Here is a 16,723-nt window from a genome sequence, read left to right on the forward strand (position 1 = left end):
ACCCCCATATGCTGCTCCATAGAATATACCCCATATGCTGCTCCATAGAATATACCTCCATATGCTGCCCCATAGAATATGCCCCATATGCTGCTCCATAGATTATGCCCCATATGCTGCCCCATAGACTATGCCCCCATATGCTGCTCCATAGACTGTGCCCCCATATGCTGCTCCATAGACTGTGCCCCCATATGCTGCTCCATAGTCTGTGCCCCCATATGCTGCTCCATAGACTGTGCCCCATATGCTGCTCCATAGACTATTGTTATGAATGAGTCACCGGAGGAGGAAAAAACAAAAACACAAGCTAAGTCCAGAAAACCGGAGAGGTTGGTAGATGGCGGATTGCAGACCCCTGATCCTATTCACCACAACTAACAGTAGCCGTGGGGGGTTTCTACGGAGCCCTAGACCCCTCGTCATAGCCGGAGAGCTAAATAAGCCTAAAGAAAGAAAGGGGAAATCTAAACTGCCCCAGAGCAGACCCCAAAGCAATATACAGCCCCCAACATGTATTGTCGGTGAAAAACAGATGAAAACACAAACACAGACAGAAAGACAGGCTGAGCAAATGATGGGGCCCAACTAACTAGATAGGAAAGGACAGAAAAGATGCTGGCTGCAATCACGCAAAAAACCCTGCCAAAAATAATGTCCAACACGTCTGATAGAAAAGGCCCTGAAGTCACTAGACTTCAAAATCACTATATCAGCACTCAGGTATATTCTGAAGACAGAGCAAAGAGATCAACTGATCAGAGACAAAAATGGAGTTCAGCCCGTCCCAAGCGGGGCAGGCTGAACAAAACACTAAGTAAACAGACAAAATCTCATGGAAAAATAGCAGAGCAAAAACTTAGCTTTTAATAGACAGGAACTAAACTGGATGCCAGAGCTCAGAGCAGAAAGGATCACCAGCACCCCTGCAGGGCGTCGGCTGCGTTATATCCACTCAGAAATTCCGGATGTCCAATCACACTCCACCTGTTCGGATGACAGGTTCTTCCCATTCAGATCAATTTCACTACTTCCTTTCACCAGCAGAGGGAGTTCATCAGACAGAGGTGAAGGAGAAAATGAACTCATAACAGACTATGCCCCAATATGCTGCTCCATAGACTATGCCCCCATATGCTGCCCCATAGAATATGCCCCCATAGGCTGCTCCATAGACTATGCCCCCATAGGCTGCTCCACAGACTATGCCCCCATATGCTGCCCCCATAGGCTGCTCCATAGAATATACCCCCATATGCTGCTCCATAGAATATGCCCCCATATGCTGCTCCATAGAATATGCCCCCATATGCTGCTCCATAGAATATGCCCCCATATGCTGCTCCATAGAATATGCCCCATATGCTGCTCCATAGACTATGCCCCCATATGCTGCTCCATAGAATATGCCCCCATATGCTGCTCCACAGACTATGCCCCATATGCTGCCCCATAGAATATGCCCCCATAGGCTGCTCCATAGAATATACCCCCATATGCTGCTCCATAGAATATGCCCCCATATGCTGCTCCATAGAATATGCCCCCATATGCTGCTCCATAGAATATGCCCCATATGCTGCTCCATAGACTATGCCCCAATATGCTGCTCCATAGAATATGCCCCCATAGGCTGCTCCATAGAATATGCCCCCATAGGCTTCTCCACAGACTATGCCCCATATGCTGCCCCATAGAATATGCCCCCATAGGCTGCTCCATAGAATATACCCCCATATGCTGCTCCATAGAATATGCCCCCATATGCTGCTCCATAGAATATGCCCCATATGCTGCTCCATAGACTATGCCCCCATATGCTGCTCCATAGAATATGCCCCCATATGCTGCTCCATAAAATATGCCCCCATATGCTGCTCCATAAAATATGCCCCCATATGCTGCTGCTGCTCCATAGAATATGCCCTCATATGCTGCTCCATAGAATGGGCCTCCATATGCTGCCCCATAGACTGGGCCTCCATATGCTGCCCCATATGCTGCTCCATAGACTATGCCCCCATATGCTGCTCCATAGAATATGCCCCCATATGCTGCTCCACAGAATATGCCCCCATATGCTGCTCCACAGAATATGCCCCCATATGCTGCTCCACAGAATATGCCCCCATATGCTGCTCCACAGAATATGCCCCCATATGCTGCTCCACAGAATATGCCCCCATATGCTGCTCCATAGAATATGCCCCCATATGCTGCACCATAGACTATGACCCCATATGCTGCACCATAGATTATGCCCACATATGCTGATCCATAGACTATGCCCCTATATGCTGCTCCTTAGACTATGCCCCATATGCTGCTCCTTAGACTATGCCCCCATATGCTGCCCATAGACTATTCCCCCATATGCTGCCCCCATAAGATGCTCCATATGCTGCTCCATAGACTATTCCCCCATATGCTGCTTCATAGACTATGCCCCCATATGCTGCCCCATAGTATATTCCCCCATATGCTGCCCCCATATGCTGCTGCTGCAGAAAATGCCATACTCATCTCTCCTGCTCAGGACCTGAGATATTCACCTGTCCGGGATCCATCGCTGCTCACCATTGTCTGACTTCCTGTGTCAGTGACTGTTCAGCCAGCAGAGGGCACAACGCGCATTAACCACGTCACCTGCCCCTCCCCTGCTGGCTAAACATCACTAACACAGGAAGCCAGACAGCGGTGAGCAGCGATGGACCCCAGACAGGTGAATATCGCTATACTTACCCCCTCCTGGTGCGGTCTCTGCAGCCCCACTTCTCCACGGTCTCCCTTCCTGCCTTCAGCAGTCACGTGATACCGCTCATTACACTCATGAATATGCACATATTCATGAGTTTAATGAGTGGTACCACGTGACCGCTAAAGGCAGGAAGAGAGACCGTGGAGAAGCGAGGGGGCGGCAGAAGGTGCAAGAATGATCTCCTGGAGCGGGGGGGGGGGTACCAGTAGGGGTAGGAATGTTCTCTGACATCCCCGCTCCCCCTCCCCTGCCGACCCCCAGGTAAATGACCCATGTATAAGCCGAGAGGGGGGACTTTCAGCCCCAAAAAATGGGCTGAAAATCACGGCTTATACAGGAGTATATACGGTATGTGGCTTTTTAAGTGTGGTGATTGCTGCATATGTAAATGGATGAGACTGCGTAAAATCATTATGAGTTCATCAACAGACAAAACTTTTTCTCAAGGAGATTTCTATAATTTAACCCCTTCACCCCCAAGGGTGGTTTGCACTTTCATGACCGGGCCAATTTTTACAATTCTGACCACTGTACCTTTATGAGGTCATAACTCTGGAACGCTTCCATGGATCCCGGTTATTCTGACATTGTTTTCTCATGACATATTGTACTTCATGTTAGTGGTAAAATTTCATTCAAATAACTTGCGGTTATTTGTGAGAAAAAACGGAAATTTGGCGAAAATTTTGAAAATTTCGCAATTTTCCAACTTTGAATTTTTATGCCCTTAAATCACAGAGATACGGCACACAAAAAACTTGATAACTAACATTTCCCACATGTTTACTTTACATCAGCGCAATTTTGGAACCAAAATTTTTTTTGTTAGGAAGTTATAAGGGTTAAAAGTTGACCAGCGATTTCTCATTTTTACAACACCATTTTATTTTTACGGACCACATCACATTTGAAGCCACTTTGAGGGGTCTATATGATAGAAAATACCCAAAAGTGACACCATTCTAAAAACTGCACCCCTTAAGGTGCTCAAAACTACATTCAAGAAGTTTATTAACCCTTTAGGTGTGTCACAGGAATTTTTTTGAATATTTAAAAAAAAATGAACATCTAACTTTTTTTTCACAAAAAAAATACTTCAGGTTCAATTTTTTTTATTTTACCAAGGGTAACAGGAGAAATTGGACTGCAAAAGTTATTATGCAATTTGTCCTGAGTACGCTGATACCTGATATGTGGGGGGGACGACTGTTTCGGCGCATGGCTGAGCTCAGAATGAAAGGAGCGCCGTTTGACTTTTTCAATGCAAAATTGTCTGGAATTCAGATCGGACGCCATGTCACGTTTGGAGAGTCCCTGATGTACCTAAACAGTGGAAACCCCCTACAAGTGACCCAATTTTGGAAACTAGACCCCCCAAGGAACTTATCTAGATATGTGGTGAGAACTTTGAACCCACAAGGGCTTTACAGAAGTTTATAACGTACAGCGGTACAATTAAAAAATCATATTTTTTCCACAAAAATGATCTTTTCACCCCAATTTTTATTTTCCCAAGGGTAACAGGACCCTAAAAGTTATTGTGCAATTTGTCCTGAGTACGCTGATACCCCACATGTGGGGGTAAACCACTATTTGGGCGCATGGCAGAGCTCGAAGGGAAGCAGCGCCATTTGACGTTTTTGGCTGGAATTGAGATCGGACACCATGTCGCGATTGGAAAACCCCTGATGTACCAAAACAGTGGAAACCCCCCACAAATGACACCATTTTGGAAACTAGACCCCCTAAGGAACTTATCTAGATGTGTGGTGAGAACTTTGAACCCCCAAGGGCTTCACAGAAGTTTATAACATAAAGCCGTACAATTAAAAAATCATATTTTTTCCACAAAAATGATCTTTTCACCCTCAATTATTATTTTTCCAAGGGTAACAGGACCCTAAAAGTTATTGTGCAATTTGTCCTGAGTACGCTGATACCCCACATGTGGGGGTAAACCACTATTTGGGCGCATGGCAGAGCTCGGAAGGGAAGCAGCGCCATTTGACGTTTTTGGCTGGAATTGAGATCGGACACCATGTCGCGATTGGAAAACCCCTGATGTACCTAAACAGTGGAAACCCCCCACAAATGACACCATTTTGTAAACTAGACCCCCCAAGGAACTTAGAACTTATCTAGATGTGTGGTGAGCACTTTGAACCCCCCCAGTGCTTCACAGAAGTTTATAATGCCCGGGCGTGAAAATAAAAAATTTGTATTTTTTCCACAAACATGATCAATTAGTCCCCAATTTTTTTTATTTTCCCAAGGGTAACAGGAGAAATTGGACCCCAAAAGTTGTTGTCCAATTTGTCATGAGTACGCTGACACCCCATATGTGGGAGAAAACTACTGTATGGACACACGTCGGGGCTCGGAAGGGAAGCAGTGACATTTTGGAATGCAGACTTTGATGGAATGGTCTGCGGGTGTCATGTGCGTTTGGAGAGCCCCTGATGTAACTAAACTATTGAAATTCCCCACAAGTGACCCCATTTTTGACTCTAGGCCCCCCACGGAACTTATCTAGATGTGTGGTGAGCACTTTGAACCCCCAAGTGCTTCACAGAAGTTTATAACGCTCAGGCGTGAAAATAAAAAAATAATTTTTTTCCACTAAAATGATATTTTTGCCCCCAATTTTTTATTTTCCTAAGGGTAACAGGAGAAATTGGACCCCAAAAATTGTTTTGCAATTTGACCTGAGTAGGCTGATACCCTATATGTGGGGGTAAAACACTGTTTGGGCGCATGGCAGAGCTTGCAAGGGAAGGAGCACCATTTGACTTTTTCAACTCAGAATTGGCTGGAATTGAGATCAGACGCCATGCTGCATTTGGAGAGCCCCTGATGTGCCCAAACAGTGGAAACCCCCAATTCTAACTCCAACCCGAACCCCAACACACCCCTAACCCTAATCTCAGCCCTAACCCTAACCCTAACCCTAGCACTAACCCTAACGGAAAAATGGAAATAAATACTTTTTTTATTTTATTATTTTTCCCTAACTAAGGGGATGATAACGGGGGGTTTGATTTACTATTTATGGCGGTTTTTATGTTTGGCAGCTGTCGCACGCTAAAAGACGCTTTTTATTGTAAAAATAGTTTTTGCATCACCACATATTGAGAGCTCTAATTTTTCCGTATTTTGACCCACCGAGTCATGTGAGGTCTTATTTTTTGCGAGGCGGGTTGAGGTTTTTATTGGTACCATTTTCGGGCACGTGACATTTTTTGATCGCTTTTTATTCCGATTTTTGGGACGCAGAATGAACAAAAACCAGCGTTTCATGAATTTCTTTTGGGGGGGGTGCGTTTACACCGTTCCGCGTGCGATAAAATTGATAAAGCGGTTTTATTCTTCGGTCAGTACGCTTACAGAGATACCTTATTTCTGTCGTTTTTTTATGTTTTGTCGGTTTTATGCAATGAAAACTATTTTATATAAAAAATTATTATTTTTGCATCGCTTTATTCTGCGAGCTATAACTTTTTTATTTTTTTGCAGATGATGCTGTGTGGTGGCTCGTTTTTTGCGGGACAAGATGACGTTTTCAGCGGTACCATGGATATTTATATGCGTCTTTTTGATCGCGCGTTATTACACTTTTTGTTTGGTGGTATGATAACACAGGTCAACGAAAAAAAATTTTTTTTCTGGTGTCCAAAATATTTTAATGAATTTGGGGTATTTTTGGGGTGCTGATTCTGAATATGTCATCAGTTTTGCCAGATTGGCTCAAGTTTTTGAGATTTTTGGTATCTTATTTATAGCACTTGTTGGTAAATGCGACGCATCATCTCATTAATTTCTTTGGATTAGTACTTGAACTGAGCAGTTCTCAATATAGTTTTGTGTTAATTAGTGTTCTAAAAGTTTGTTCATAGCTTGATTTTTGCACTAACTTTATGTTGTTGTCTGTTTTCCAGTGAAAAGCATGAACTCATCAAGAAGAAGTTGTCTTAACGATCCAGACTCATTCTGTTACATTTGTGGTGAATATACACTGCCAAAACATAGAAGAAACATAACAGACTTCGTAAAAAAAGTGTATTTTGCCTATTTTGGGGTTATGCTTGGGGACCAAGACAAGTTTTGGGCACCACACATAGTGTGCAAAGCATGTATCGAATTATTACGAAAATGGAGCAAAGGACAAAGAAAAAGCTTCAAATTTGGTGTTCCAATGGTGTGGAGAGAGCCAAAAAATCATCATGATGACTGTTATTTCTGTGCAGTGCAAGTGCAAGGATTCAATAAGCATAAGAAACGAAAATGGGAGTAACATGGAATCTGCAAGAAGGCCTGTCCCTCATTGTGAAGATGTGCCTGTACCTGTGTTTACCATAAATAACAGTCATCATGATGATTTTTTGGCTCTCTCCACACCATTGGAACACCAAATTTGAAGCTTTTTCTTTGTCCTTTGCTCCATTTTCGTAATAATTCGATACATGCTTTGCACACTATGTGTGGTGCCCAAAACTTGTCTTGGTCCCCAAGCATAACCCCAAAATAGGCAAAATACACTTTTTTTACGAAGTCTGTTATGTTTCTTCTATGTTTTGGCAGTGTGTATTCACCACAAATGTAACAGAATGAGTCTGGATCGTTAAGACAACTTCTTCTTGATGAGTTCATGCTTTTCACTGGAAAACAGACAACAACATAAAGTTAGTGCAAAAATCAAGCTATGAACAAACTTTTAGAACACTAATTAACACAAAACTATATTGAGAACTGCTCAGTTCAAGTACTAATCCAAAGAAATTAATGAGATGATGCGTCGCATTTACCAACAAGTGCTATAAATAAGATACCAAAAATCTCAAAAACTTGAGCCAATCTGGCAAAACTGATGACATATTCAGAATCAGCACCCCAAAAATACCCTAAATTCGATGAAATATCTTTGGCACCAAAAATGCTGTTGACCAGTGTAATAAATCATTATTTTTTGCTTCGTTTTTTATTTTTATTTTTTAAGGGGTTCGTTAAAGGGGTTAACTAATGGGACAGTTTTATAGGGCGGGTCGTTACGGACGCGGTGATACCTAATATGTGTACTTTTATTGTTTTTTTTTTAATTTCTAAAAATGGATTTATTCGGGGGAATATTTTTTTTTTTTTCTAATTTATTTGGCGATTTTTTAAAATTTATTTTAACACTTTTTTTTATTTTTTTTTTACTTTATTAAATAGTCCCAGGTGGGACATCACTGTACTGTGACAGATCGCTGATCTGTCACATCATAGATCACTGTGACAGATCAGCGATCTGTCACAGGCACTGCAGAAGGCTTCCTCATGCCTGCGCTTTGCAGGCACTGAGGAAGCCAGCTTCCTGCAGGCCCCCGAAGGCCCCCGTCGCCATCTTGGATTCGGGGGCCTGCAGGATAGGAGCCCCCGGCAGCAGCGCTGCACATTGCGCTGCCATGGGGGGCTCAGGGAAGCACGGAGGGAGCCCCCTCCCTGCCGATGCTTCCCTTTAACTCCCGGTACACCGCGATCATGTTTGATCGCGGTGTGCAAGGGGTTAACGTGTCGGGGGCGGGCCGTGACCGCCCCTGACACATTGTGCCGGGTGTCAGCTGTGATAATCAGCTGAAACCCGGCCGCGATCAGCGGCGCTCACCACGTGGGCGCCGCTGATCGCGGTAGACGTACTATCCCGTCCATGGGCATAGGGGCCCGGGTCCCATGGACGGGATAGTACGTCTCATGTCAGGAAGGGGTTAAAGACTACAGGCCTCGCATATACAGTATGGCCACATGCACCTGCCTTCTGGACTACATAGGAAAGACTAGGCGGGAGTTCAGGAGGAGGGTGGATGAACATGTGGGGGGTGTTAGATATAATCGTGACATCCCACTGGCCAGGCACATGAATAAGGTACATCATGGTAATCTAAAAGATATTTTGTGCTGTGTTCCTGAGGTAGTTTTAAACCCAACCCTAGGGGGGAACAACACTAAAAATTTACTGAAAAAGGAAAATGAATGGATCTTTCACACAGAGTCTTTGGGCCCAAGGGGACTGAATGGGCAGTTATTACATGCCTGTTTACTGTGAATGGCAACCTACTGTAGTGACTTGTGCACATATGGACTAATCCTTGTCTTACCTAATTTACTGCCCTTTAGAGTGGGGTTCCACTTATTGTTGGATATCAAATGTATTGTTTGGTTGGTTGGCGATCTTAGGATCAATTGTTGACTAATGTATATTTACATACTCCCCATTGAAAGGGATGATATCCACTCTGGCCTACAAGTTAAAAGTAGGTGGTCTATTTAAACAAGGGCACTGGTCTTTGAACACAAGAAGCTGCATATCATGTTGACTTAGAATCATTCTATCAGGCCTCCCGATAAGCCACACTGGTGAAACGCATTGATGTTGACTTATGACGAGTCTGTATACCAAAAATTTCCCAAATTGATATCTATATATTGCTCTCTTGCCTTCTAGGAGTATCAGGACATTGTTTTCTTTATGCTTATGCACATGCCATTAAGGATGTACCTGTTTGGTTTACATCACATGTCATGATATGCTTTGATACGCCTTGACTTGTACATTCAGATACATCTACTAAGGGCAGTGCAGGGAATCCAAGGGACAGCTGCCGTGGAACGGGGGTGCCATCATCGCCTACCTAGGTTGCCCACCTCTACTGTCCAGATATTAGGACGAAATCGCGATGATGACTATTTTCCAGCTTTATCATTTGTATAAATTTTATATTTAAAACTCCTGGATATAATCTTCTTTTCCATCTTTTGATTTCCCTCTTTTGCTCCAATTTGCTATTTGTATTGTGTTATGTGGTGGAGCATGTTCCAAGTTCATTAATTCATATAGGGCTTAACGCTTTTTGCTGTCTCCTATTTGTTTATAAGTTTGCACTTGGACAAGCATATTACAATTTATACAGTTTTTTATGTGGCACTGTATTGATTTCTCTCTCTCCTCCAGAAGCACAAGGGACAAAATCAATACCACCTAACAAATCCGCACACCAAAAACGCATTACAATCCGCATCAATTCTGCATGAAATGTGCAAGTGTTTTCCCCTGCGTTTTCTGCCAAGACATGCGGATTTTGTGCAGAAAATTCCGCAGACTAATTGTGCACATACCCTAACAGTTCCCTATGCAAGAAATTTGTCTTGGTTCCATCCTTTTATGGTGACAAAGCTACAGATTATATATATATATATATATATATATATATATATATATATATACACACACACAGTTGTGGCCAAAAGTATTGACAGCCCTGCAATTCTGTCAGATAATACTCAGTTTCTTCCTGAAAATAATTGCAATCACAAATTCTTTGGTATTATTATCTTCACTTAATTTGTCTTAAATGAAAAAACACAAAGAGAATGAAGCAAAAAGCAAAACATTAATCATTTCACACAAAACTCCAAAAATGGGCCAGACAAAAGTATTGACACCCTCAGCTTAATACTTGGTTGCACAACCTTTAGCCAAAATAACTGCGACCAACCGCTACCGGTAATCATCAGAGTTTCTTACAATGCTCTGCTGGAATTTTAGACCATTCTTCTTTGGCAAACTGCTCTAGGTCCCTGATATTTGAAGGGTGCCTTCTCCAAACTGCCATTTTTAGATCTCTCCACAGGTGTTCTATGGGTTTCAGGTCTGGACTCTTTGCTGGCCACCTTAGAAGTCTCCAGTGCTTTCTCTCAAACCATTTGCTTTTTGAAGTGTTTTGGGTCATTGTCCTGTTGGAAGACCCTTGACCTCTGAGGGAGACCCAGTTTCCTCACACTGGGCCCTACATTATGCTGCAAAATTTGTTGGTAGTCTTCAGACTTCATAATGCCATGCACACGGTCAAGCAGTCCAGTGCCAGAGGCAGCAAAGCAACCCCAAAACATCAGGGAACCTCTGCCATGTTTGACTGCAGGGACCGTGTTCTTTTCTTTGAAGGCCTCTTTTTTTCTCCTATAAACTCTATGTTGATGCCTTTGCCCAAAAAGCTCTACTTTTGTCTCATCTGACCAGAGAACATTCTTCCAAAACGTTTAGGATTTTTCAGGTGAGTTTTGGCAAACTCCAGCCTGGCTTTCTTATGTCTCGGGGTAAGAAGTGGGGTCTTCCTGGGTCTCCTACCATATAGTCCCTTTTCATTCAGACGCCGACGGATAGTATGGGTTGACATTGTTGTACCCTCGGACTGCAGGGCAGCGTGAACTTGTTTGGATGTTAGTCGAGGTTCTTTATCCAACATCCTCACAATCTTGCGCTGAAATCTCTTGTCAATTTTTCTTTTCCGTCCACATCTAGGGAGGCTAGCCACAGTGCAATGGGCTTTAAACTTCTTGATGACACTGCGCACTGTAGACACAGGAACATTCAGGTCTTTGGAGATGGACTTGTAGCCTTGAGATTGCTCATGCTTCCTCACAATTTGGTTTCTCAAGTCCTCAGACAGTTCTTTGGTCTTCTTTCTTTTCTCCATGCTCAATGTGGTACACACACGGGCACAGGACAGAGGTTGAGTCAACTTTAATCCATGTCAACTGGCTGCAAGTGTGATTTAGTTATTGCCAACACCTGTTAGGTGCCACAGGTCAGTTACAGGTGCTGTTAATTACACAAATTAGAGAAGCATCACATGATTTTTCCAACAGTGCCAATACTTTTGTCCACCCTCTTTTTTATGTTTGGTGTGGAATTATATCCAATTTGGCTTTGGGACAATTCTTTTTGTGTTTTTTCATTTAAGACAAATTAAATGAAGATAATAATAAAGAATTTGTGTTTGCAATCATTTTCAGGAAGAAACTGAGTATTATCTGACAGAATTGCAGGGGTGTCAATACTTTTGGCCACAACTGTGTGTGTATATATATATACTGTATATATATATATATGTCCGCACACACATATATATCATGCATAGTCTCCTTTATTATATATATATCGCCGTCCCTTATTACACAGTGCCCTCTCTTGTTATGTGCAGCTTCATACCGCACATATTGGATTATATATAGCCCTGTTATTTATTACATACCGTCCTGTCTTGTTAGATATAATGCAATGATGGCTGATGCAGCATGTGAAAGCTTTTTTTCTAATGGAAGAGCTGATGGACTGGTCACCAGCTGCTCCATCAGCATTCATTTTATGTCTAACAAGAGAGGATTATGTAATAGGAAAAGAAAATATCCAAACTCATAGGATAAATTCACAAGGTGTACACCACCAATTTGGTATTAAAAAGAGGGAAAGGGAAGGGAATGGTGAATTTTTAAAAATGAAACTTTAAATAATAATGGTGATTAAAATATCAAATTAAATGAATAATTCATACATCAAACAATGTACATTGGATTACAGTGCATGAACTTTGGTTGTGAACACCACTGTGATCCTCTAGTTCCCTAGTGATAGATCTGTGAGCATATATTATAGATGATAACCCAGCTATCGACCTTCAAATAATATGCTGGTTATTAATTTATTAGGCACCAAGGGTATCAAAATTATTTGTAGCCATCAATTTATAGTATACATTCCTGTAGTTGCATTGATGGGCTGTAGCGTTTCCCCAGTGAAACGCGCGTCAGGGAAATAATCCCTAGTGATCAATGATCTTAGAGCAATTAGATTAATATGACACCATAGTCTAGCCACCCTGTGTTACTCGCATCTCCACAAGGTCTCTGACTGAGACGAGGTGATAAGAGCCACAGCGCATATAGTCACGATGATCATCACAGCCCTGAAAATAACAAGGTCACATACATTGTATACATACATGTGTCTCCCCCCTGAATACAGTGAATACAGATATATACCCCATCATTAAAAATATAAAGTAGTAAGCAGCACTGTTCCCTCCATTAACTATAATCTAAAGTAAATTATTGCAACTTATTTCACCCATACTAATGTGTAGGGAAAGTAAGCAACAAAAGCATGTAAAAAGTCACTATTTACCAGTAATTTCCCTGAGTCTGCTGTTGGCATGTGTCATAAAGGCGATATAATAAACTAAAAAAATGTATATTGGCTAAATAAATAGCGTATCTCTATCTAGCAGTTGTGCGACTTCGGCAAACCCTGCAGAGATATGAAAATGTCACAATCTACCAGTGCCAATAATTTTCCTTACTCTGCTGTTGGAGTGGGTCAGAAAGGCGATGTAAAAAAATACTAATTTTCTATTGGTTAAATAAATGGCGTATATTTATCTAGCAGTTGTTCGACTTCTGCAAAACCTACAGAGATACGCAAACATTACAATTTACCAGTGCCAATAATTTTCCTTACTCTGCTGTTGCCGTGTGTACAAAAGATGATATAAAAAATACGAATTTTCCATTGGTTAAATACATAGCTAATATTTATCTAGCAGTTGTGCACCTTCTGCAAAGCCTGCAAAGATATGCACATGTCACTATTTACCAGTAATTTTCCCTACTCTGCTGTTGCTGTATGTCAGTAAGGCGATCTAAAAAAATATTAATTTTCTGTTAGTTAATTAAAAATGGCGTATATTTATCTAGCAGTTGTGTGACTTCTGCAAAGCCTGCAGAGACACGAAAACATCACAAATTACAAGTGTCAGTAATTTTCCTTACTCTGCTTACAATGAACATTTGACTCTTTGTAGTCTGCCACAAATGGCACAGTTCATGTCCAGATGCCTTTCTCAAGACCCTCACATGAAAGACATTTTGTCCACCATGAAATACTGGCTGTGCACATTTTTTGACCCACGGTGCAAGGAGAAAGTTCCTTCTCTCATGTTAGAGGCAGATGTGCCATTTTCAGTGCATGCATGCCAGAGGACCGTTGTGGAAGACTTACTGAAAAAAATACCTTCAGACAATGCTGCTGAAGGATTACAGGGGAGGGACATGCACACCAGGTGCAAGTCAGGGGGGAAGGAATGTCCACCAACTGGGCCATTTTCATGAAACCGTTACATCAGCAAGGGCTATATGTGGGTGTAACTATGACAATGATGGAGAAGTTGACCAAGACAGTGGAGTACTTAAGTGACCATTCCAGCGTCCTTCCTGATTCTTCAGTGCCCTTTAACTATTGGTTGTCCAAGATGCACACTTGTACGCCTTGGAGGTGCTGCCATGCCCTGCCGTAAGTGTGTTGTCTGAGCAGGTTTTAGTTCAGCCGATGCAATCATAATGGATTGGCACACATGCCTGTTAATGGAAAATGCAGACAGGCTGACTCTTCTAAAATTGAACAAGGGCTGGATTTCCTCTGACTTTGTAAGCCCTATGGATGACAGCAACCCAATGTAAATGCAGCCCAAATGTTGTTTTTTGGAAGTTGTCTTAACGTCCATCCCTTACCATCCAAACCCATTCTGTTCTGAAAATAATTTCTGCAACAAGTACTTAGTGGTCAAATATGTATACCCCACGTGGGTAATGTTTTTACATTTTTAGAAACCTTTGTACATTGTGCAATGGTGAAACTTGCACTCCTTATCTCTAGCTATTCTAATAACTGCAAAATGTATTGTGAGGTCCCCATCACATTCTCTTTCAGTGTGTATGATACAGACCCCTTGAGTAGTTTTTGGAAAACTTTGCACAATGATCAATGGTGAAACTTGTACTCCCTATGTCTACCTATTCTAATAACTGCAGAATGCATTGTGAGGTCTCCATTAGAGATGAGCGACTTTGCCTTTTTTCGGGTTGAGTTGGGTTTCGCAAAACCCGACTTTCGCAAAAGTCGGGTCGAACGAAATCGGCCGACTATAGGGAAAAGTCGGTGGTCCGACTGAAACACGGAACCCAATGTAAGTCAATGGGGAAGAAAAGTCGGCAGTGAGAGGAGGACAGGAAACACTTACAGTGCCCATTTGAATGCCAAAAGCATAAATTCTTATTACTGAAGCTTGTCACCCTTTATTTACTTCATAATACGCACTGAAAAATGGGGGTTATTTGGCTAAAGTTGTGGGGGGGGTACGGCTGGCTCCAGGTTTTCATGTGCCCTGGGCGAAAGAGCGCCCCTTTAACACATACCACAACTCATGCTGCTCCGATACGGCAGAGAAATAGTGGTGTACTACAAAGAAAAATACTTCACTTTTTACATCTCATGATGAGGCCCATCTATTTCTCCATACAGAATCATTGGTCCCATATAATGTTTGAAACAGTATATGATGAGCTCCACATAATGCTACAGTATATGTTGGTCCCCATGGATGAAGCTCCACTGTCTTATGGGCCCAGTATGGATTACACGTGATTGCACAAAGGTGAGAAAGGGTACCGTATCACATGTATGGATAGATCAGGAGGCAGGCTCAGACGGTGTCAGGCCCAGTATGGATTACACGTGATTGCACAAAGGTGAGAAAGGGTAGCGCATCACCGGATAACATGTATGGATAGCATAGTGTACACATTCAAAATATATGTCTATAGATCAGGAGGCAGACTCAGACGGTGTCAGGCCCAGTATGGATTTGACGGCCCAGACTACACAGCGGAGGAGCAGGGAGAGGTAAAGATTGCAAATGCTGGGGCCCTGCCCAAGCAAGGGGGGCCCACTCGTGGGCGTCGGTACTGGCACTGGGCCCCTCATAGTACGGCGGTGTGTCTGACGGCGGGTGTGCACCACCACCGTCAGAGACACTTGATTGCACTATGAGGGACCCTGTGCCAGTGCCCGTGCCCAAGAGTCTGCCTACCCACCTGTCCAGGGCAACGGCACTAGCACGGTTTCGTGCGCTAGGTGGTGACCCCGGCCATGGGGGGGGAGGCAGCACAGTTAGGGAGTTTTAGAAAGTGGCATATGTTGATGTTGGACATTCAGCTGATGCAAAAGGCGAAATTGTTCAAGTCCCAGGAAGAGGAGGACCAAAGCAAGCCATTTTTCTGTCAACCTATGTGTCATGAGGGGAAGGTGGGACAAAATCCTTGGAAACCCATGCGTGGTTCATTTTAATGAAGGTTAGATCATCCACATTTTGGGTCAACAGACGGGTCCTTTTTTCTGTCAGGATTGATCCAGCAGCACTGAAGACTCTTTCCGATAGCACACTTGCAGCTGGGCAAGCGAGCTCCTGTAGCGCATATTGTGCCAATTCAGGCCAGGTGTCCAGTTTAGCGGCCCAGTAGTCAAAGGGGAATGACCTGTGAAGGAGAACATCGACATGGGAGGAAAAGTAGTTTGTAACCATAGTTGACAAGTGCTGTCTCCTGTCACTTTCCATCGATGCAGTATTACCAGTCGTGTGAGCGGGACTTGAAAAATCAGTCCACAACATGGTCATGAAACCCCTGTCTCCAACGCCACTTCTGTATGTGTGCACCACGAACACCTCTTCCAAGCTGCCCCTGGCCCCTACGGCTTGTGTGAGAACCATCACCGCTGCTGTGTGCTGGGAATGCCTCAACCAACCGGTTTACCAGAGTAGCTTGTTTGTTAGCCAATATTAGGTCAAGGTTCTCCTGTGGCATGATGTTTTGGAATTTGCCTTTATAGCGTGGATCCAGGATGCTGGCCAACCAGTAGTAGTTATCGTTCATCATTTTGGCAATGCGGGGGTCCCTTTTTAGGATCTGCAAGGCATAATCTGACATGTGGGCCAATGTTCTCGGTGTCAATGATTCAGTGCGACTGCTTAGTGGAGGAGCACTTTCTGGCAAATCCACATCCCTCCAGTCACGCACAAACCCTGTACCAGACCTTGCCACGCCAACATTTTCTCTTGCCCCACGAGAAGCATCCTCCCCTAAATAATCATCCCCATCATCACCCTCCTCCTGCTCTTCCTCCTCCACCTCGTCCAGGAGAGGTCCCAGAGCAGACAATGGCTGACTGTCATCAAGGATTGCCTCCTCCTCTTCCTCTTCATCAACCTCGGCTGCAGACGCCTGCTCCTTATTGTGCGTCAAAGTTTGCATGAGCTTGATGCA

The sequence above is a fragment of the Dendrobates tinctorius genome, unplaced genomic scaffold (assembly GCF_039654945.1).
Source record: "Dendrobates tinctorius isolate UK_male_01 unplaced genomic scaffold, ASM3965494v1 ptg000011l, whole genome shotgun sequence".
In the NCBI taxonomy this organism is placed as follows: domain Eukaryota; kingdom Metazoa; phylum Chordata; class Amphibia; order Anura; family Dendrobatidae; genus Dendrobates; species Dendrobates tinctorius.